General features: G+C 45.3%; 1 long non-coding RNA gene across 2 annotated transcripts in view; it reads right to left on the minus strand.

The window, feature by feature from the left end:
* Positions 1-23,783, minus strand: part of LOC141988078 (uncharacterized) — a 79,185-nt gene that overhangs the window by 34,534 nt on the left and 20,868 nt on the right. Inside the window, exon 1 of one of the 2 annotated variants that reach the window (XR_012639651.1) lies at positions 6,832-6,928. The exons of the other annotated variant lie outside the window; for it this stretch is intronic. This is a non-coding gene — a long non-coding RNA (uncharacterized LOC141988078). Of the gene's footprint in view, positions 1-6,831; positions 6,929-23,783 lie in introns of those variants that run through there. 2 annotated transcript variants of the gene reach the window in all.

The following is a 23,783-nucleotide window of genomic DNA, read 5'->3' on the forward strand; positions in this document are numbered from 1 at the left end:
TTCCCCCACCCTTTCCTTTTTAGTGTAGTCCAGTGATTTCCCCATTACAAAATCTGCCCATCAACTTGCTGTGAAGTTGATGACACATTCACATTTTCTCAATCAGTGGCAGTCCCTGGAAAGCTAGCGCAGAAGTAAGTAAAACATCTCATCACCCAGGAGCATCTGTAACATTCCCACATTTACGGGGCTCTTTCCTGAGCTGAGCCTTCCAAGCTCCTGCTTCACAGCCGTGAGCAACTTCCAGTACTTTTCCAGGGTCATGTTTTTGCTAACCAACAGCCATCTCGGGAATGAAAACTTGGCTGAATTGAGCACATTAGCCTTCCTGTTACTGCATCTAATCCGAGTTTAAATTAAAAACGAATATCCAAAGACTGAAATAATGCTTGCCTGTTAAAACAATCGAGACTAAACGGAGTGCAGGAAGGAAATAGCAAAGAGTTCCGTTATTTGGACAATAAAGTTGAGTTTGTGTGTTACTCGTATACTGAGAGTGGCTGTTTTATAGTCACTCCCTCTATACTTAGAGTGGCATTTTCAAAAGCCTTCAGCATTGGCCAACCTCTGCTCCCACTGAAGTCAGTGAGAGTTTTACCATTGATTTCAGTCGGAGTAGACGTGCACAGGCCAGCACAGCATACTTTTGAAAATGTCACCCATAATCAGCCAAATCCAAACCCCACTGAAGTTAATGACAAGACTCCCACTGACTTTGAGCAGCTTTGGATCAGGTTCTTTGCACTCAATACTTGCTAGCCAAAATTTTCAAGCTCAGGTTCTGAAAAAAATATCATTCCCCTTTTTAATGTGCCTAAACATCCATTTAGGTCCTAAACTTCAGCATCCTAATAAAAAAGGGTAGCCTCAAATTCCCCCTTTCCTTTGTTTGTATTTTAACATGGCAACAGGGGGTTTTACCAAGTTCACCCACCACCACCACCACAACACACACACAGAGATACATTCTGGAGCTTCAAAGGGGCATGTAGACTTTCAAGTCAGAGGAATTTTTCAAGAAGTTGTAAGCACTTCAAGGTAGGATGGGAGTGAGATGCAATATCCGGGGCACATACTTGGCATCAGATGTTTTCCTGCCATGCAATAATGGTGGGGGTTCTTTGGCAACCCTAGGGGAAAAAAAACAAACACCTGAATATTTTCCACTGACTCCTGATTATTCTAGTTGGCATCTAGCTTTTCAAACAATTCAGTGGGTCTATTAGGCAACTGATTCCTGGGTTCACCGGTTCCTCCAGTTTAAGCCAACAGAGACCACTAGAAGCTAGAGAATTCTAACAGAATTGACAGGTATTTTCCTTAGGGATTTATTAATTTTTGTGCAGCAGATCAGGCAATGGGGACTTTAAAAATATTCCTAATAATGGAAGTTTCTACTCAACTGTAACAAGAGCACAACTAGTGAAACACCATAATTTAACGGTCAAACACTGGATAAAATGCAGAATGAATTTTGTAATAATCCACTTTTAGATACTGTATGTTTGTTTTCACTAGCGTCTCCTGAAGGCTAGGGTGATATTACTAAGGGGGCAGAGGAAATTCAATCAAGGAGAAGAATAGTAAGTATGTTACACTCATTTTCCATTTTATCTCTGTCCCCCTTTGCTTTTGTTGGCTGGGAGATGACCTTTCTTTTCTGCCGATCATTTTGATGCTCCTTGTGCTTTGAGCAGGGCTGAACAAACCAGCACTAAAAACACTGGTTGTCGTTACACACGAGGTTTACCACTGTTGCAAAGATCAGTGAAGCTATACCTGCGCTAAAGCAATGATTGACTGGAACAACCTAGCCAATTTTTAACCATATGATTCCCACTAATGTTAGGGTTACAAAAATGCCGCTTGTTTTCCCTACTCAGGTTGATACAAGACGTTGCACGTTTCACCCACACATACTAACGCCACTAGAGGGAGATAAAACCCCAGAAAACACAGATAAACAAAGTAGTGATATTACAGTTGTATAACTGTTTGGTATGTAGACATCTAACTAAAGGAAATTGCTCTATTCCAGTGAGTCCAGACTCTTCAGCATATAGCAAGGTTAGCAGCACAATTCTTCCCATACTTTACATAAAAAGGAAAGTTTGATGATGATTATAAATAAAATTCTGTCGGATACTTTCATTCATTTAATAAGTGGAAGATCAGTGTTCCCCCCCCCTCCACATTGTTTGGCCTTTTACCAAAGATTCTTGATAAAAGTGTGAGGGGGCAGGATGGTTTAGGGTGTAGGAATGACATTCTGTGTTTTTCCATCTCAAGCCAAGTAAGAATGACTTAAAGTTGGTAAATGACTATAGAGGATTTCCATTTGCCTATAAGTCAGCATCCTTGCCTGTGGGAGTGTATTAACTTGGTGTTCGATTCAACCCGATCCATAGTCCTTGTGCTGCCCATGCCCTTCTGCGCAGGAGTGAATTTCACACATAGCTGTAAAGCCACCACCGTTCGTGGTAGAAAGACACCCTGTTTGCAGTCTCAGCAGACCTGGGAGAAGATGGAGACTTAACTTTTGCCTGTGGACATAGTTTATGTAGGTCAGAGGACCAGACATTGGTAAGACAGGGAAGTTTGCTACCTGCTTTCTTCAGGACATCTCCATCTCCTCTGTCTTTTAGTCCAGTGGTTCTCAAACTAGGGGCACCGCTTGTTCAGGGAAAGCCCCTGGCGGGTCGGGCCGGTTTGTTTACCTGCCGCATCCGCAGGTTCGGCCGATCGCGGCTCCCACTGCCCGCGGTTCGCCGCTCCGGGCCAATGGGGGCTGCGGGAAGCGGTGGCCAGCACATCCCTTGGCCCGCGCCGCTTCCCGCAGCCCCCATTGGCCTGGAGCGGCGAACCGCGGGCAGTGGGAGCCGCGATCGGCCGAACCTGCGGATGCGGCAGGTAAACAAACCGGCCCGACCCGCCAGGGGCTTTCCCTGAACAAGCGGCGCCCCTAGTTTGAGAACCACTGTTCTAGCCTTCTTCCTGTCTACCAAGCTTTTCCTTTCCTTCCCTCCAGATACCCCACCCCTATTCTGTTTTGCAGCTGCCCATCACCAGTTACAGCTGCCTTCCTTACCCAGAGTATGTCTCCACTTCAATTAAAAACCCACAGCTGGTCTTGGGCTCACAGGGCTCAGGCTATGAGGCTGTTTAATTCTGGTATAGATGTTCAAGCTTGGTGTGGATCCTGGGCTCTAGGATCCTGCAAGGTGGGAGGATCCCCAGAACTCAGGCTCCAGCCCAAGCCCAAGGATCTACACCACAATTAAACAGCTCCATAGCCCGAGCCAGCTGGTGCAAGCCAGCCACAGGTGTCTAAGTGCAGGGTAGACATATGTACACACAGTTATGTTGCTTCCTGAATTGGCTGCTTCCCCAAGCTACATGCCTTTCCTTTCACGCAGGGCACATACTTCCTGGCATGCTCCTTAAGCTGCAGAGATGGTTCTCAGCAGCACCAGCATAGCCTGGTTGTGTCTTCTTGGATCAATGCATTTTAAAATTATTCAAACACCTTGTCTGTCTTTGTCTATGTAATGCATATCAGGAAATGCTGTCTCTAAGCTTATAGGATTTTTGTCTTGGATGTTCATCACCACAAGTGAATTTATTCTCGTGCCACCTAGGAGAGAATTACCCATCTATAAATTTAGGGTAACAGAGACACAGAGAGGTTAAGACTTGCCCACAGGGAGTCCACGGCAGAAGACTGGGAAGAGAACCCAGATCTTTGGAGAACCAATCCTATGCCATGGCCATTCTTCCAGTTTCATGGATAGAACATGAGACTGTCAGGACTCCTGAGTTCTCTTCCCAGCTCTGTCACGGACTTGCTGTGTGACTTTGGTGGGTCACTGTACGTTTCTGTGCCCCTGAGTTTACACATCTAAAATTGGGATAGCATTTATTTACCCTCCAGTGGGCTGTGAGGTTTAGCTTTTGTCAAGTGCTTTGGGATCCTCAGACCAAAAAGGCTACTTTTACATAGTAATAGAGCTCAGCTAGGCATGTGTACACCAGTCTTGTAATCAAACGTATCAGATGTATTGTTTACAACTAAATTCCATGGATGATCGGAGACAGAGGATCAATTGTCCCTTCACTCCACACCAAATAGCTTCATTGACTTTTGTCAGGGGTGGCCAACCTGTAGCTCCAGAGCCACATGTGGCTCTTCAGAAGTTAATATGTGGCTCCTTGTATAGGCACCAACTGCAGGGCTGAAGCTACAGGCGCCAACTTTCCAATGTGCAAGGGGGTGCTCACTGCTCAACCCCGGCTCTGCCACAGGCCCTGCCCCCACTCCACCCCTTCCCACCCCCTCCCCTGAGCCTGCCGTGCCCTCGCTCCCCCCCCCGAGCCTCCTTCATGCCACAAAACAGCTGACTGGGAGGTGCGGGGAGGGAGGGGGAGGCGCTGATCAGTAGGGCTGCCAGTGGATAGGAGGTACTGGGAGCGGGGAGAACTGATGGGGGGCTGCTGACGTATTACTGTGGCTCTTTGGCAATGTACACTGGTAAATTCTGGCTCCTTCTGGCTCAGGTTGGCCACCCCTGGCTTACGCTGATGTTGCATTAGGGAGCACATGTGGAGGGGGCGGGGGGAGGAGGTTAGCCTATAGAATCTAGGTCAGAGTTATCCAGAGAATCATTCACACTTCCATTCAGTTCAGCCTCTTTAAGATGAGAGGGTTGTGAAGTCCAAAAGTAGAACACAAAAGCAGGATGAACTTGTGACAGGTTGGACCTCTCTTCTGGTATGCCACCTGACGTACTAGGATTTCCCTGAGCCTGCCTGCTCCGCTAGCCTGGGGTCCCTCTCCCTGTTTTGCTGAATTAGGCTCTCCAGCCTCTGGCAGCAGGCGTGCACACACAGGTTGGGACTCATCACCTGTAGAACCACACAGAGTCTCCGAACACCTCTCTATGAGAAGACTCACCTAGAAAATTGCCCAGCACACAAGTGCAGCTTCCCTCTGGAAAGAACAGCCAAAATAACTGTTTTGAGCTGTAGAGAAATCTATACAACGTAAGCTCATAAATTCACCCCCTCCCTCAAGGTGGAAGAAGATATGCACAACTTCTTGCCCCCCTCCTGTTATAAATTAAACCCAGTTAGTGCAATAACAAAGAAAACAAGTTGATTAACTATAAAAAGGCAGATTAAGTGATAAGGGATAGCAAACAGAACAAAGCAGATTACCAAGCAAATAAAACAAAACACACAAACTAAGCTTAAGATCTTAAAGAGACTGGTTTCAAGAAGTAATTTTTCACCCTAAAAGTTGTTTTAGGCAAGTTGCAGAGTTTCTGTAGCTTAAAGTTCCAGTTATTTCTCTTTTCAGACTAGACTCTTGTCTTAGTCTGGACTCAGCCCTTCCCTTTCCCACTGCTCAGCTCCTTGTCTCTTCAGGTACTTTCATCAGTCTTTCTTCTTGGGCAGGAAGGCAATGGAGAAGAGTCCAGTTTGCCTTACTCCCCAGCCTTAAATAAGATTTACATAAGGCGGGAATCTTTTGTTTCCCAGTCTTGACCTCCCCCTCCTTTTAGTGGAAAATTACTAGAAGTTCAGGATGGTGTTTAGTATCAGGTGACAGGACCACCTGCCTTAGTAATGTCACAGCTACATCCCAGGACACCTCTCAAGAAGGAGAGAGATTAGTATCTTAAAAGTCTTATTGTTTCTTCCTAATGGCCCATCAAGACTGATGGCCTCTTGTCTGGCGGGTGTCTCCTAAATACACACACACTAGTAATGGTTACATAGTCAATATTCCTAACTTTAGATACAGAAATGATACATGCATACAAATAGGATAATCACATTCAGTAAATTATAACCTTTCCAATGATACCTTACAAGACACATCTTGCATAAAATATATCTCAGTTATGCCATATCCATCATTAGCATATTTCCATAAAGAATATGGGGTGTAACATCACAGAAGGGTGATAGCATTTTTAAAGCCTCACAGATGTACACCTTCAGCAATCACTCCCACTGAAGCATGTTTGTCTGTCACATTTGGGTAATTTTATGCTTCTCTGATTGACTGATCAACCCATGCTTTGAGCCCCAGGAAAAGGATGACATTAATCTGACAGTTAACATGACACACCAGGGAGTTCTAGTCATGCCTGTGTTTTATACAGGGTTGCGGGTCCTTCCATCAGCATAGCATATTAGATAGCTCACTACTTAGCATACTTTATATTTGGCTCTAGTATCAACATTTGTCAGGATTAAAACAGTTCTGGCCTCTCTAACACCAGCCATTTCAGATAGGGTTAGAAGTGAGTCAGTAGAACAGTAAGCTTGTGCCTATCTGCTTTCCTTAGGGGGTGGGAGAATAAGTGTTCTGCACCCACACGAAAATTTTAATCCAGCTGGGGGGGGGGGGGAGGAATGTTTATCAAGGACAAGAGTATTTAAGATTTCTTAAGCACCCATCATCTTCAAAGTGTGCTAATGTAGCCTGTGGACAGGCTAGAGTTTACTTCATTGCCCTTCTCCAGTGCCTAAAAACCCAACTCCCATAGAAAAGCACCTGGAGACCCAGAATTCAGTCTTTAAGGATTTTCAGCAAGGATTGCTCAGAGTCAACCTCCCCACATTCAAGTCCCAAAAGAACTAAAAGCATTATTTTAAGAATTAAGTACCAACATCATATAATATGATAAAAACAAATAATGTTTACAAGATAACAGCTATTTTATAAGCAACATACATTATCTTCAGTTACATATAGAGAAAAAACAAACAAACTAAACAGGTTAGTCCCCACAAGAAGAGTGAGAAGAAACTCATTGAGTTCACCTGGGTCTCAGTTAGAGTCTTTGATCACCAAATCTATACAATCTGCTGAGGCAAAAGCAGCATCTTCTCACCACTTGCTTCTAGAAGTTTTCAGCTGGAATCCATGGAGACTCTTCCTCCTCCTCTGCTGAAATCACTCAGTTAGCTAACCAATTAACCAGCCCCTTAGTTAGTATATACATTTTTTAAAAGCCCCATTACAAGAAAAATATAAAACTGAGAATAGCAAAATAAGTGACTCTTTCCCCATTATCACATTTAAATAAAAGTTGGTGGATTATACTAGTTGCAACAATTGAACTAAAACAGTTTGGCTAAAACAAACAGCATTCAAAGCATACAATTAAAATAAATGTTTTTTTTCCTCCCAATTTCTCTTTTCTATAATTAACACTGCCAGGGCTTGCCCACTGGAGGATTAACAATATCACTAACCTGCCACAAAGTGCTCCCATTTAAGGGAAAACAGCCTGCTTTCTGCCCCTGGGTTAAGCTTCCCACAACCCACACATGGCCTTCTGCCAGGCACAAAGATCTACAATAGAGGCAAACTAAATGTCTATTTTGAAGGATCTGCAAGTTTTGTTTTTCAGCTTATTGAGTTTGAGTGCAATTTGCTATGTATATACCAAAGAATCTGCAGGGTATAAATATATCAGAAGTTAGGAAACCATAGATATCCAAAAGTCAATAAAAGTCTGATAAATTTAGATAATAGATATCTTTAAAGGTAATTTGAGTTTGTTATATAGTTAAGATTTGGGAATGGCTGATTTAGTTAGCTACTAGAGAGACAAGGTGGGTGAGGTAATATCTTTTATTGGACCAACTTCTGTTGGTGAGAGAAAAGCTTTTGAGCTTACATAGAGCTCTTCTTCGGGCCTGGAAAACTGAGCTCCTGATGGTTCCTTTTAAGAATGAATCCAACCACAAATCTAAGGAAACCCAATAATGATTAAGACTATGATTTTGTCACAAAGGTCGTGGAAGTCACTGAATCTGTGACTTCCAAAGACCTCCGTGACTTCAGTCCTAGTGGCTGGGACCTGCAGGGTCCCGCCTCCTTCTACAGCAGCAGGGAGCTGTGAGATACTCCTGCTGCCTAAGGCAGCGAGGCCCCCCAAGCTCTGAGCCGGCATGGGCAGCAAGGGTACCCCACAGCTCCCCACTGCCGTGGGCATCAGCAGGGGTACCCCGCAGTAGCAGGGGGATCCTTGCAGCTCCCGCCATTGCAGGGGGCAGGGGGAACCCAGCAGTTCTGGGCGACGGGTGCAGGGGGACTGTGGAGCTCCAAGCCCTGAAGGGTGGTGGCGGCCCCCTAAAGCTCCCACCCACCCACAGCTGCCCAGCCCCTTCGCATTTTATCATGGATATTTTTAGTAAGTCAGAGACAGGTCCTGGACAATAAAGAAAAATTCATGGAAGCTGATGTCCTGTCCCTGACTTTTACTAAAAATACCCATGACAAAATCTTAAGCCTTAATAATGATACATTACATCTGGCCACTAGGTGTCAGTGTTGGCCAATCCAAGTTAGTTTGCTGTCAGTAAATATGCTTTAAATAAAAATAAAAAAACTGACTTTTCCCTTGGATAGAGGTCACCAGCTGAAAGAATTTTGAGACTTACAGAATAATGGACAGTATTTACTAGTACAAGCAGTGACATGAGCTTTAATGATAGGCCTGTGTGCCGAAGTGGGAATTTTCTGTCATATTTTTATGAATCCCGTTGCTACCCAGTGGAGGGGAAAGTCTCAGCAGGGGTTATGAACACAGCATGGTCCTGCCTAGAAAACAAAGGACTGGGAGGTGACTGACAGGAAATAAAGAGTTGCTTACTGGAAGAGGCTAGGAGCTATCTACTAAGAGTCTAGGACAGACAAAGGAAGTCAGAGGAACAGAGCCTGAGAATAGAGTTCACTGCAGCTTGGCAGATTAAGTTCTGGTCAAGCCAGAACCACTCCTGTGCTTTAACCTATCTAAAGACTTCCAATGCTGTATTCCAGATGACTAATAATTTAGATCCCGCTCTGCTTTGAAAACACTCTGTGGGTGTCCCTGCACAACGAAAGATAACCTTTGAAGTTATTTACTTACCCAGGTCATTCTTAGATCACAGCATCAGCAGCTGGCATTTCCTATCTTAACAGCAAAAATGTTAATTCTGATCTTTCCAAATAACTGACTTTGTCACCATTACATTGGGGGGGGGGGGCTGTGTCTGTGTGTGTGTGTGTGGGTGTGTCATTAAAATGAACCTGAGATGTGAGCTCTGCCCTTCTCTTCTGCACCTACGTACACAGTGTGACACAAATGTAATCAGCATCCTCAGCCTTAAAAAAAAATCCAGACTACTTACTACCTATTTACTAGGCTGCTTCCAAGACAGACATTGCATGCCTGACTTTACAGATTAGAGATGTGTGAAGAATTCATGCTACTCTCTCTGTTCAGGGATTGTCCACAAACAGATCATTACATTCTCAAATATATTTGCTATTTCAAAATAACGAGCGAATTTCTTCATGCCTTTTATCTCTGTATGGGAATCTCACAGTCTGTTGTGAACATCTGACATTCCAACTTCAATATTGGCAAGCTATGCAAGTCACATCATATCCTTCCTGTCCCCTGATTGGATGAATCTTGTAACTAGCTGTGACATTTTGGGGATCACCAAGACAGTAAGGGGTTCTAACACTGCCTGCCTTGTAACTTTGGGTTCCTTAATACTACGATGCCCTGACACTCATACCCAGCCCACGAGCATAAACCCTGGCTTCCACCAGCCTAGTTATTCTTGCAGAATGATACCAACAGCCCTTCCAGTCCTGAGTCTCCCCAAATCTGTCTACCCTGAGTTCTTAACTACCAGACACTTGGACCTTTTCCCCCTGGCTGACAGCCCTGAAGGAATGACACCTGCCTGCAGTTATCCGTTCACTTTTGCACAAGCTCACTCCACACAGTTTGCACACCAGAGATCCACTTGGGATTAAAAAAAAAAAAGTATTTAATAGGAAAATCACGGATTCAAAGATGAAACAGTAAGGCAATGCAAACACATGCACACTACATAGAAAACAAAGATAGCTTCAAGATTTACACTTCTATATTAGCTAACTTCCCTTTTCTAATATATTATGTATTCCCAACATTCCCCCATCATACGGGGGATCCAGTGTTTCACGGACAGCTTCCTGCTTAGAGGCCATCCCTTGGTTTTTTAATCCTTGGCCACAAGCTTGCTTTTAAGAGGAATTTTCCCTGTCTCTCCCAGCATGATGACTCATGGTTATTCAAAATGGGAGGAACTCCTCCTTTCTTAGTTTCTAAAACTGCAACTTTCTTTTTGGTTTTGATGTTTTTCCATTAATTTTAACTGTACAACAGTTGTCTTTCTGGGTTGTACAATGTAAGTTGGGGAGGCAGCCCCGCCCTGTTAGGAGGTGAAGCTGAATGAATATAGCACAAATTATTAGCACAGTTTTATATCTACAGAAATACATAAATTCATAACCAGTCTGTATACATATCTCATAATGACCATCAGGTTCCGAACATTACAAGCTTTCATAATAATAATGGAGAAGGCACTGTTCTCCCCACTTTCCCCAAAGAGCTATGCTTCTTGGATATGTATTGGCATACTGTCTGGAGTGGCTCACACCATGAGGCCTACCTCAGGGCAGACACCCCAAACTGGTGGTATGTTCTATAATTAGATTTCACCAACCGAGTAACAAATTTGACCTCCTAAAGTACTACAATAGTCTTATAATGGAGTTACAGGCTGTCCCCTTAGACACTCCAGTCTATCTTGGCACCCATGCAAACTGGACTATGTGACCAATGGTCACTTACATCAAAAGTCACAAATATTCCAGGTTATACCTACTCCCAAGAAACCAGACACTCACTCAGGTTGATTTGCATCCCAGATCCCACACCAAAGACAATGCTGGTAGCCAATTCTATAGTAAACTGACTAAAGTTTATTAACTAGAAAAAAGAAATGAGAGTATTGAGAGGTTAAAGCAGTCAAAATATATGTACAGGTGAGTCACAATCTATAATTCCAAATGGTAGCAGATATGTGGTAATCTGACAGTTTCCCAAAAGTCTCTCACGGCTACCCAGAATAACTCTGGGCACAGCCATCTTCTCATTCAGTTATTCTGCCCTGTTAGAATCCAAACCATTCAGAGATGACAAACTTTTCCTTGTGTCCATACTTATAGCTTCTTAACACAGAAAACAAGCTGACAGGGTCAGTACCCACCTGGGCTCTTTCTTTGATGGTGGAGAGAGAGAAGTGCAATTAAAGTCTGATCTCCGATCATTACACACAATGATGACTTGCCTTCAAATGCACAAGAATTAGCACTTTGCTGTTAAAATTCTTCATTTGCATTACAGAAGGCTTCTTTCTCGTTTGATGGGTTATTTAGTTACAGGCAAGGCCGAATTAACCTTTTCTGGGCCCCTATGGAGGTAATGGCGCATGGCACGGGGAGGTCAGCCAGAGGGAATGGGGCACGGCATGACAGGGGGGCCCTGCTCCACCCAATGTGAGGTAACTATTTACAAACCAGCAGTTGCCAGACGCACAGTGGCCTGCCTGGGCCTGTGCTGCCAGCATGCTCCTTCCCCTCAGGGGCAGGTCCATGTCACACCACACGCCCCCCACCCTGGCCCAACACCCCCCAACTCCCTATGGCCAGAGGCCCCCCAGACCCACTATTCCCAGCACTCCCCCAGACCCACCCACAAATGCACAGCGCCCTGCACAACACCACCCCTGCCCACAGCCCCACCACAACTGCCCAGCACCCCCCACTCCCTAGTGCCCCAACACACACAGATCTTTCCTGCCTCTTCACAGCCCAGCAGCCCCCAGACTCCCCACAGACCCACTCCCCCACGCCCTGCCTCCCGGCCGCACTCACCGGCCTTGCTGGGACGCAACTGTGTCTGCTGGGCTGAGCCGGCAGCACAGCCAGGGCTGGTCCCAGGGCCGGGAGTGGTGCGATCAGCCAGGCCAGAACCTGCCCCAGCCAGGGTCCCTCAAGACGCACTTGCCTGGAGGGGCCCAGCCAAGCCCTCCGCACTGTCTCCCCCCTCCCCCCCAAACCTGGCTGAGACTGGCCAGGCTTCTGCACCAGTCTCAGGCGGCTCAGCCCCGGGGAGACAGGTGGGACCCCACAGGTGGTGGGAAGCAGAGACTGCCCAGAGCTGGAGGTGCACTGGGGTCCGGGCAGGGGGCTGAGAGGAGCAGGGGGTGGGGCCAGGGGACAGAGAGGAGGTCTTGTCCAGCTGGCCGGCAGGCCGCGAGGAGCAAGTGGTTGGTAGGGGGATCCAGTGGGGTCTTGGGGCACAGTGCAAGCGAAGCAGGCCAGGGCCCCTTCTGAGCATGGGCCTGGCTCCATGGAGCCACTGGAGCCATTGTAAACCTGGCACTGGTTACAGGGGTATATACACAATGTATATGTTTGCTATTACATTCTAACAGGATACAGATAAGTGAAAACAATGCATGCAGCATCCCATTGTTTTCATGAAGTTTAAACGCCAAATATATTCTTATATACTTAACAATCACTTTGATCTGTACTGATACACAAGAGAACTGGCCTGGCTTCCAGCTGCGAGTTTGCCAGTTCTCAGCTGATGCCTAGGCCTTGGCCAGAGCTGGTACTTGGTCTGCCAGCATCACACAGAAATATTCAGAAACCCATTTTAGTGGCCAAAGAAATCATCAAGTCAAACTATCCCACTCATCTGATGTTGGACCATGATCAGATTGCCGCAACCAGGCTCTTCTGTACATCAGAGATGCCTGATGGGTGAGGTCTGGATATTCCTTAAAACAAAAGGTTAACAATATTAGCTTTCAGAGTTTTTTGGACCCCAATGATATACATAGGTGCCAAAAATTCAGATTAGATTTAAGGATCTGATCCAAAGCCCACTGAAATCAGTGGAAAGACTCTGTTGACTTCAGTGGGCTTTGATCAGGCCTTAAAATCAGCATCCACCCTTTTTGGGGCCTTTGAGTCAAATCTCAACTTTCGGGGGGTTCAGCTGCCCAAGGCATCCATGTATCTGGCAGGACAGACCTTTACAAGAATTCAGAAGGCTACGTGTTCAGCCTGTCTCTCTCTAGAAAGAATGTCTGGGGTAGTCAGTTACTTCAGCATTCAGCCGGTTTCATTTTACAACACAAACTTACACTGGTTCTAGGAGTGTCCCACCTGAACAAAACTGGGTAATAGAAGAGAATTTTACAAGGCATGGTGAGTTGTGGCAGATGACTCAGGGCTCTGTTGGTTGGTCCTGGCAGCTTAAGTAATGAATCCTTCAGTGTGGAGCAACAAAACCTCAGCAAGGTGAGAATGATGCAATGCCCTTCTTGCAGGAGAAGCCCTGCCCTGATCCCTATCTTCCACAACACCTTTGTTTCCTCAGGATCTTACATATGTTCAGGACTTTGTTCTCACTAGATCTTCTGCTCCACAAAACAGAGTCTTGTTCTCCACTTTTACCGGCATGAAGCCATGCCCATAGTGTAATATTTTCCAGGAAGTAATTAGTGCTACTAACTTGGTGGCAGTTTCCTGCACCAAATTCATTGTCACACAACTAGCTTCTCTTTTATTAGTCGACAGATGCACATTAGTTTGTCTGATTCTAAGGAGTTTGTTGACTTTTAGGACCCAGCTCTCCCTTGCCACTTGCCCTCAGCTCTGCACTGAGGGAAGATCAAGGAGTTTGGAGCACTTTGCCAGCTCAGATACCATCTAACTCCCCACCCTGCCCTGCCCAGCCAGAGCCTTAATGCCCTCCCCACTCCTCCTCCTTTCCTTTTTCTATAGCCCTCTGCCAAATCCAACCCCGCTTTGGGAGCACCAATAGATTGTTCTCCCATCACCTCCTTCCCCACACCAGCGCAGGCACCCAGCTCCCTCTTTCCCTGCCCCCTCCAGGCACTTCCGGCCCTTCCTTCTTACAGGGGGTCACTCTGGCCTCTGTGCTGGTTCTTTCCACCCTGACCTCTGCTGATACACATGGTCTCCTGCCGTCTCGCTGCCAGCCAGGAACCAGGAGCAAGGGGAGGCTGTGCACAAGAGCAGAACAGGAAGGAGGGTTGTCAGCAGCAGAAAGTATGGCCAATGAAATTACTCACCAGGCACGCGTCCTGACCCAATCCTGCTTCCTAGCAGCCAGAATCCTTCCCAGGCACAGAGGCCCACAGCGGCTCCCACAACATGCCAACCTTTGGATGACCTTGGACTGACGACTAGCTAATTTGTTAGGGACTAACCACTTTGGGGCTGCCCATTGTATTGAGCGTGAGGAGGAAAGGCTCTGTATGCTATTACCTCTAGCATTGCCTCCTTGAAGCAGACCCAGTACATCACCTGCAACGTTCCAATGGCATATTGACAGCTAAAATGCTGCTGTGACACTCTGTGCCCCAAAGCAACACCCTGGCACCCCCATATTCACCACTGTCATATACGTATGATATGTTCTATACAAAGCATGCCTTGTGAGGTATCATTCTAAAGGTCTTGATCTGCTGAACATTACTATTCTGTTGGATTATATATGCTGTCATTGTACGTGAAGTTATGAAGTTTTGCTATGTGTGTGTTACTGAAATATGTTGTGAAGTTGGAAACACCCACAACTAGCATTTCAGGCACAACAATGAAGAAGTTAGACGGTGCTAATGGCCCCATTAAAGGGAATCCACACACCCAGAGACTATCTCAGGAATTGTATACAATGGAGGCTTCCCAAAGGGAATGGAGGATGCTTGACCAGGGGGAGGGGGTGTAAAGGGGCAGATCCCCATGTCATGAGCAAAGATCTTTCCAGCAAGCTGGAAGAAGCTATAAAAGAAGGGAAGTGACATCATCACTTGGCCTCACTCTCCTTACAACTCAACACCTGGAAACACCTTAGAAACAAAGACTGAACTGGGGAAGGGGGTCCCAGGCGGGAAAGAAGAAAGCCCTGCCTGTGTAGGTAAGATTGGTGGACTGTATATACCATCAGGGTGAGACACTGCTTGATTCAAATCTTGTCCTGTTTGGAGAACTTTGATTGCATTTTTGTTTTTAATTTCCCATGGTAATCTACTTTGATCTGTATGCTATTACTTATAATCACTTAAAATCTCTCTTTTTGTAGTTAATACATCTGTTTTATATTTCACCTAAAACAGTGTGGCCCCTAACATCTAAGTGTGAAGACAGTAGTAGAAGAAAATATATGGCCGTGGTGATTGTGAAATTTGAGATTATGCCGTGCTTCAGTGTGAGACAATGCCAATACCATTGTTATAGTGGCTAGATAGACATATCACCAAGGTGATGGTCCTGATCTGATAAAGGTGTCAGGAACAGACTGGCTGGATCACAGCCCAGAATGCTACAAGCACAGGTCACAGTGGATGTGCTTCTTCACCAGTGCATATCTCACCAGCAGCCACAATCCAGATTTCCCTGTTGGTCTCTTCACCAGTTCTGTCAATGGTCTGTATTTTTGCCTGTCTGAGCACAACTGAAAATTGTACCTAGCCCAGAATTAGAGGCCTTTTCAAAGAAAAGCCAAGGTGTGTTCAGCATCCTGCCCCAGTCTGCCCTGAAGGTGTCAACTCCCTGATATGCGAGTGCATATGCCAGTTAATGGAGCATTATAACAATGGATCAGAGGGAAGCTCCTTATTCTGTTCTCTGTGATAAGGATTCACTCAGGCTAGGGCAACAAACAGTAAGGGTAGGTCACAGTAACAGGAAAACACAGCTAAAGGAGAGAGCAGGGAGTGATTTACTCCTAATGAGTGCTGACTAAAATAAAAAGGCATGTTTTATTTGTGCAGTGTTTACTATCTTTGTTTCTATTGTTGCTTCCCCCCAGCTGTAAATCACAAGCAGCCCAGAACTTCATTTTTCTTGTCTGAACACTTCCTCTTAAGCGTGGAGGTTTTCCCCTTGTTGTTCTGAAAGAGAAGCTCCAGTCAGCTGATGTGTGCATTCCTTAATTAAAAGTGAAACACCCTCTACCCCAGTCAAAATTTACTCAAAATATAATTGAGGAGAAGCAAACATTGGGCACAAGGTAGAGGAGGACTTATTTCCTGAAAATGAGGTGGTTTGGTAGGTCATGCAAAGGACAAAGCTAGGAGGATCCTATGTCAGAATCCATACCAAGTACATACCATACATACCCATACCAAGTACAAAAATAACGAGGAATCTGGTGGCACCTTAAAGACTAACAGATTTATTTGGGCATAAGCTTTTGTGGGTAAAAAACCCACTTCTTCAGATGCATAGAGTGAAAATTACAGATACAGACATAAATAACTATTGGCACATGAAGCAAAGGGAGTTACAAGTGGAGAACCAATGTTGAAGGCCAATTTAGTCAGGGTGGATGTGGTCCACTCCCAATAATTGATGAGGAGGTGTCAATACCAAGAAAGGGAAAATTGCTTTTGTAGTGAGCCGGCCACTCCCAGTCCCTATTCAAGCCCAAATTGATGGTGTTAAGTTTGCAAATGAATTGTAGCTCTGCAGTTTCTCTTTGAAGTCTGTTTTTGAAGTTGTTTTTATTGAAGGACAGCTACTTTTAAATCTGTTATTGAGTGTCCAGGGAGATTGAAGTGTTCTCCTACTGGCTTTTGTATGTTACCATTCCTGATGTCTGATTTGTGTCCATTTATCCTTTTATGTAGAAACTGTCCGGTTTGGCCAATGTACATGGCAGAGGGGCATTGCTGGCACATGATGGCATGTATCACATTAGTAGATGTGCAAGTGAATGAGCCTCTGATGGTGTGGCTGGGTCCTATGATAGTGTTGCTAGAGTAGATATGGGGACAGAGAAGGCAACAGGGTTTGTTACAGGGATTGGTTCTTGGGTTAGTGTTTCTGTGGTGTGGTGTGTAGTTGCTGGTGAGTATTTGCTTCAGGTTCAGGGGCTGTCTGTAAGCGAGGATTGGCCTGCCTCCCAAGGCCCATGAGAGTGGGGGATTGTTTTCCAGGATAGGTTGTAGATTGTTGATGATGCGCTGGAGAGGTTTTAGCTGGGGGCTGTACATGACGGGCAGTGGTGTTGTTACTTTCCTTGTTGGGCCTGTCCTGTAATAGAATCATAGAAGCATAGGCGTGGAAGGGACCTCAAGAGACATCAAGTCCAGTCACCTGAGCTCTGGCAGGACCATGTAAACTTAGACCATCCCCCCACAGGTGTTCGTCCAACCTGTTCTTAAAAACCTCCAATCGCGGGGATTCCACAATCTCTCTTGGAAGCCTATTCCAGAGCTTAACTACCCTTATAGTTAGAAAGCTTTTCCTAATATCTAACCAAAATCTCCCTTACTGAAGATTAAGCCACATTACTTCTTGTCCGACATTTAGTGGAAATAGAGAGCAGTTGATCACCATCCTCTTTAACAGTCCTTAACATAGTTGCACACTTATTAGATACCCTTCTCAGGCTTCTTTCCTCAAGATGAACATATCCAGTTTTTTTAACCTTTCCTCTTAAGTCAGGTTTTCTAAACCTTTGATCATTTATGTTGCTCTTCTCTGGACTCTCTCCCATTTGTCCACATCTTTCCTAAAGTGTGACACCCAGAATTGAAAATAATACTCCATCTGAGGCCTCACCAGTGCCAAGAAGAACAGGACAATTACCTTCCTTGTCTTACATATACAGCATTCCTGTTAATATACCCCAGAATCATATTGGCCTGTTTTGCAGCTGCATCACATTGTTGACTCATATTCAATTTGTGATCCACTATAACTCCCGGATTCTTTTCAGCAGTACTACCTCTCAGCCACTTATGCCCCATTTTGCAGTTGTGCATTTGATTTTTTTTCTTCTTAAGTGTAGTATTTTGTACTTGTCTTTATTGAATTTCATCTTGCTGAATTCACATCAATCCTCCAATTTGTCAAGGTCCTGTTGAATTTTAATCCTGTCTCCAAAGTGCCACTCCATTAATGAAAATATTGACTAGCACATGACCCAAGGCTGACCCCTGCAGGATGACACTAGATCAGGGGTGGGCAAACTTTTTGGCCTGAGGGCCGCATCGGGTTTCTGAAATTGTATGGAGGGCCGGTTAGAGGAGACTGTGCCTCCCCAAACAGCCAGGCATGGCATGGCCCAGCCCCCGCCCCCTATCCGACCCACCCCCCGCGTCTCGCCCCCTGACAGCACCCCCGGGACTGCCCCATCCAACCAGCCTGTTCCCTGACGGCCCCCCAGGGACCCCTGCCACATCCACCCCCCGCTCTCTGTCCCCTGACCACCCCCGGACCCCCCCGCCCCTAACTGCCCCCGCTGCCCCATCCAACCCCCCGTCTCCTTCCTGATGGCTCCCCCGGGACCCCTGCCACATCCAACCACCCCTTCGCCCTATCCCCTGAGTGCCCTTGGAACCTCTGTTCCCCACCACCCCATCCAACCCCCCTCCTTCCTGACTGCCCCCGAGGACCCCTGCCCCCATTCAACCCCCCTGTTCCCCACCCTCTGACTGCCCCGACCCCCTATCTACCCCCCACCCCCGATCACCACCCCAGAACTCCCCTGCCCTCTATCCAACCCCCCCGCTCCCTGCCTCCTTACCGCGCTGCCTGAAGCACCAGGACAGGCAGCCGCGCCACGCAGCACAGAGCACCGGGTCAGGCCGGGCTCTGCAGTGCGCTGCCCCAGCAGCTCGCTGCCCCGCCGCCCAGAGCTTTGCACCAGTGGAGCAGGGAGCTGAGGCTGCGGGGAAGGGGGGACAGCAGGGGAGGGGCCAGGGGCAAGCCTCCCCGGAGGGGAGCTGAAGAGCTGGGCAGGACGGTCCTGTGGGCCGGATGTGGCCCGCAGGCTGTAGTTTGCCCACCTCTGCACTAGATAGATCCTTCCAGTTTGACAGCAAACCACTGATAACTACTCTTTAAGTACGGTCTTTCACCCAGTTGTGAATCCACTTTATAGTAATTTCATCTAGACCACATTTCCTGAGTGATGAGAATGTCATGTGGGACTGTGTCAAAAGCCTTACTAAAAGTCAAGATATATCATGTCTACAGCTTCCCCCATCCACTAGCCCTGTAACCCTGTCAAAGAAGGAAATGTGGTTGGTTTGGCATGATTTGTTCTTTACAAATCCATGCTGGCTATTGCTTATAACCCTATTATCCACTAGATGCTTACAAATTGATTGTTTAATAATTCATTCCAGTATCTTTCCAGATATCAAAGTTAGGCTGACTGGCCTATAATTCCCTGGGTCCTCTTTGTTTCCCTTGCAAAGAGAAGTGCTATATTTTCCCTTTTCCAGTCCTCCAGGACTTCACCCATCCTCCAGGAGTTCTCAAAGATAATTGCTAACGATTCTGAGACTGTTTCAGCCAGTTCCTTAAGTACCCTAGGATGAATTTAATCAGGACCTGCTGAGTTAACACACATCTAAATACTTTTTAACTTGATCTTTCCCTATTTTGGCTTGCATTCCTTCCTCCTTGTCATTGATATTAATTGTGCTGAGTATCTGGTTACCATTAGCCTTTTTAAGTGAAGACAGAAACAAAATAGGCATTAAACACCTCAGCTTTCTTGATGTCCTCAGTTGTTAGCTCTCCTTCCCTGCTAAGTAGAGAACTTACACTTTTTTTTGTCTTTCACTTGCTCCTAATGTATTAAAAGGCATTAAGAAGAGGTTCTTTAAGTCTCATGCTAGTTGTAACTCATTTTGTGCCCTAGTCTTTCTGCTGGATATGAACTTCACAGCTGACCCCATAACTATACTTGACAATACCAGAGCGCTGGTTGTAGACAAAAAACAAAACAAACCAACGGAAAACCACCACCCCCCCTCTGGTAGGAATGAAGCCTCCTCTCACAGTCCTCCTCACTGTTGTTCTTTCACAGGCCCCAGATGAGACAATAGGCCAGATCCACTGAGGGAGGTTAAAATATACATCCCTGCACCAGTGAGGCCCCTCACTTTGTGAGAGAGTAGGTGCGGTTTTGTCATTACCTTTGATGTTCTCACAGGAGAGAGCAGCTGCAAGCCTCTCTTTAGGAGCTTAGCAAGCAGAAGCACAGTCAGTTCCGGCCACATCCCAGATATCACCGCCACTGGCCCCCTACACTTCCAACGAACAGCAAGTTGAGGGCTCTTTAAGTCACCACAATCTCCACACCCCAGTCCAAAGACTTTAGAACTCTGGAGCTCTCTAGCACACAAATAGAGGTGTGATGTTAACCCAGTGTCTCCAGTTGTCCCGCCCCAGGGCAACCATGAATCTACACAACACACTCAATAGTGACGATCTACCATATAGAGACTTGGAGGTTCGAATCAGAGAAGCCCACAGAAGTTTGGATGCTTACTCAAATTAGTTACTGAGCAGTAATTCATAATTTCAGGTTCTGTTCAGGACAGAATCAATATAAAACAAACTTGCTGGTGGTATTTTGGCATTCATCCAGAACCAGGAAGTGCAGTGACCCATAAAAATAATGGGCAAAGCCCAGTAACCAAGCTTTTTACATCTTTAACAACACTTTGGTTTGGGTTCCATTAATGGGAGAGCAAAGGTTCATGTTGGTGCTTTTTTTCATTGTATTGCCCAGCTCTCCTAATACCATCCTGGGAGGACACTTTAATGAATCCTCAAAGGGGGAGAAGATATTCAAACCGCTATTTGTGCCTTGGAATATCTCCCTCAGAAACTGTGGCGAAGCCCAGCATGCTCCGTAAGCAGTGTGCTGAATCTGTCACAGGCACATCAACAGTCTCTACCCCTCGGTTGACCCTTTTATAGGACTATGATAAATTTCATACAAAGCATGCCTTGAGAGGTATCATTTGAAAACTCATAATTTACTGATCACTGTTGGCCTGGTAAAATACATGTGGCAACATTTTATGTAAAGTTATAGGATTCTACTGTATGATATTACTAAAGACATGTTCTAAGTCTGGGGAAGAGTTACAAACCAGTTCCCCAGAGACAAAAGGTTAGCCGATGCCTCAGCCAGGTGTCAACAAAATCAGATGGGCTAATCACCTGGTTAAGTGGCCATTCTCTGGCAGGACAGAGGATGTGGGAGAAAAATCTGTATCTTGCCAAAAGAAACAGCTGAACGTTTCTGTCCACATAGACATTATGCCTCCTGAACCTCAGCTGGAGAGGATTCTCAAAGAGAGAGAGAGGACTATAAGAAGAATAGGAGGCACTCTCTAACCATGGCATCCACAACACCTGAAGAACACAGGAAATAGCTTTGGACTGAGGGGAGGATCCTGACTGAAAGAATTCAGCCAGTAAGACTGGAATATGTGCTGAGAGAGACCTTTGCTTTGAATTCACTTAGCCTGTTAAGTTAGGTATTAGTTGCTTTTTACTTTTTACTTAGTTGTGACCAATTATGACTTTTATGCCTCATTACTTATAGCCACTTAAAATCTATCTTTCTGTAGTTAATAAGCTTGTTTTATCTAGACAAGCGTGTTTAAATTGAAATGTTTGGGAAGCTCCATTTGCGATAACAGGATTTATATGAGCTTGTATGGTCCAGGAGAGAGCTGGGGTAAAGTCTGGGACTAAGAATTTGCTGGTGTTGCTTTGCAGAGCAATTCAAGGGTGGTTGGCCATAGCACTCCTGCAGTATACGTGGGAGTAATTTACATGCTGGTCGCTGTGTGTGAGCAGCCCAGGACTGGTAGCTCTCACAACAGAGCAGCATAAAAGGCACCCTGGGTTGGAGAACCGAGGGAACCCAGCTGTTCATTGGTCCAGATTGTATCCTTGGTAATATATCAGCGTTTCATATTGATTGGCATCGGCACAAAATGCTCCTTGTCTGAGCAATATCTTATTTGTATTTCCCTTACCACACTCCAGCTTCATGCATTTTTTCTGTACCGCCCCTCTGCATGAAACAATCTTTCAACCCAAGTACATAGGCACTCACCCTTCTAAGTACCCATTTATCCCACAAACGCCTTCTCAGTGTTCAGGAGGAAGGGTTACAAATAGAAAAGTTTGGTTTAAAAATAAGCCTACTGAGCTAATTTCTCTTTTGGTCTCACTCTGCTATGGTCTGTTTTTTTATTGTAACATTTTTGGGGGAGGGACTGTTGGTGCTTGACACTAAATTTGTATTTTTATTATGCTGACTGGGGTTTGATCAAATTATTTATTTTTATAAATCATCTAATAAAAATCAGTCTGAAATACAGAGGGGGAAAAAAGGGAGTTGGAGCATCCACAAAAACAGTATTTATGCCAAGCTTCATATACATATGGGATTAAAAGAAATTGGAGTAACATTGTTTTGCAGGAATATGAGCAATATAAATTGCAAACTCTAGCTTCTCAGCTACAGTGCTTACCACTAAAGTATAAACGAATAAAGGCAGTTCTCTTTCATTAGTATATTTTCCAAATTCCTTGGCCAAGCATAGAGGGAGATTGATAGCACATAAACCATCCATGACTGGAGTTTACTGTATCTATTTAATATGGATCTTTTTAAAGTTAATCTTAATACCGTCATCCTGTTGTAACAGCACCTTTCACCTGAAAATATTCCCAAAGCTCTTGACAAATTCCTTAAACAATAGATTCATTCTATGCACAAAGTGTTAATACAAAAATTAAGGCTGAAAAACCAAGCTGTCAGCAGGCAGGAGATGAAGAGCTGTGGGACAATGCATTTAAAAACAGCAGCTTCTATGCTTTACAAGTTTTGCATAGACATAGTACAACAGGTACTTTGGCAATTGGTGCCCAAGCAGCACAGACAAGGACAGACGTGGCAACACAAACCATCATGCCCAGATTCACAGTTGTGGGGTTTGTAGCTTATATCTTTTACTGCTTGCTCTCGCTCCTTTACAGTTCAAGGAGTTTGCTGCCTATAATCGGCAGACAGCCATTTTGAGTGAAAACGTTCAGTGCAGCCTTGTACCCGAGAGGAACATGTATGCCAGGAAGAGAGATTTTTTCTTGTTATCTACATCTCAAATAAAGTGCAGTCTGGCTGACAGTGTGTGGCTGCTCTCTCTCTTGGAAAACAAATACACACAGACAATAAAATATTAAAGATGAGCAGCATTGGTGGCTATGGGGAGCTGATCCCAGGATTCTCTTACCCTCTCAGGACAGGCAAGGGAAATATCGTCCCTATATAGCAACAATTTAAATTAGAGGAGTAATACCAGAGAGGAGTCTGATCCTGACTAGGAATGTGACGCCCACCTCAGGCAGGGATGGAAATGACCATTACGCGTTCTGGTTCCAGATGCCAGGAGTGACACAAGGATCAACAGCTGGTTCTGAGATTCTAAGATCTCTGCTCCTACAGTCTGGCCAGAGTGAAGAATCAAGCTGAGGAACTTTTCTGATAGGAACTCACAGGCCTGTGAGCCCAAAGATATTCATACCTGTTTGGATCATCTCTAAGCGTAGAAACACTAATAGCAGGGAAGTGAATCATGCTTTGTTTTGGTTACCTACCAAAAGCTCCAACATGTGACCAATCTAATCCTATTAAAGCCCTTTACCGAAAGAGTGCCAGAGTTGAAGTTCAGTAAATCAATGTCTATGTTCCTGTCTGGCTAACATCATAATAGACCTATTTGTCATTAGGAGACATTCAATGTAGACTTCTGCAAAACCAGGTAGTCTAAATAAAGATGCTGACATGCATTTATAGCAATAAACCCAAGGGCACGTATTTTGTCAACTCTGAATCATGGTTGGTCAGACTTTGAGAGAACATAGAATGCAGGCTATTAATGGAAGGAGCCAAGACCTTCCAACCATACTAATGAATGAGAATACAAATAGGATGTTCATAAGAACTAACCATTTTGGTTCGTTAACCCAGGTGGAAGGGGCAGATTCTGAATTTTGTAATAGG

Source organism: Natator depressus, chromosome 5 (assembly GCF_965152275.1).
Source record: "Natator depressus isolate rNatDep1 chromosome 5, rNatDep2.hap1, whole genome shotgun sequence".
Lineage (NCBI taxonomy): Eukaryota > Metazoa > Chordata > Testudines > Cheloniidae > Natator > Natator depressus.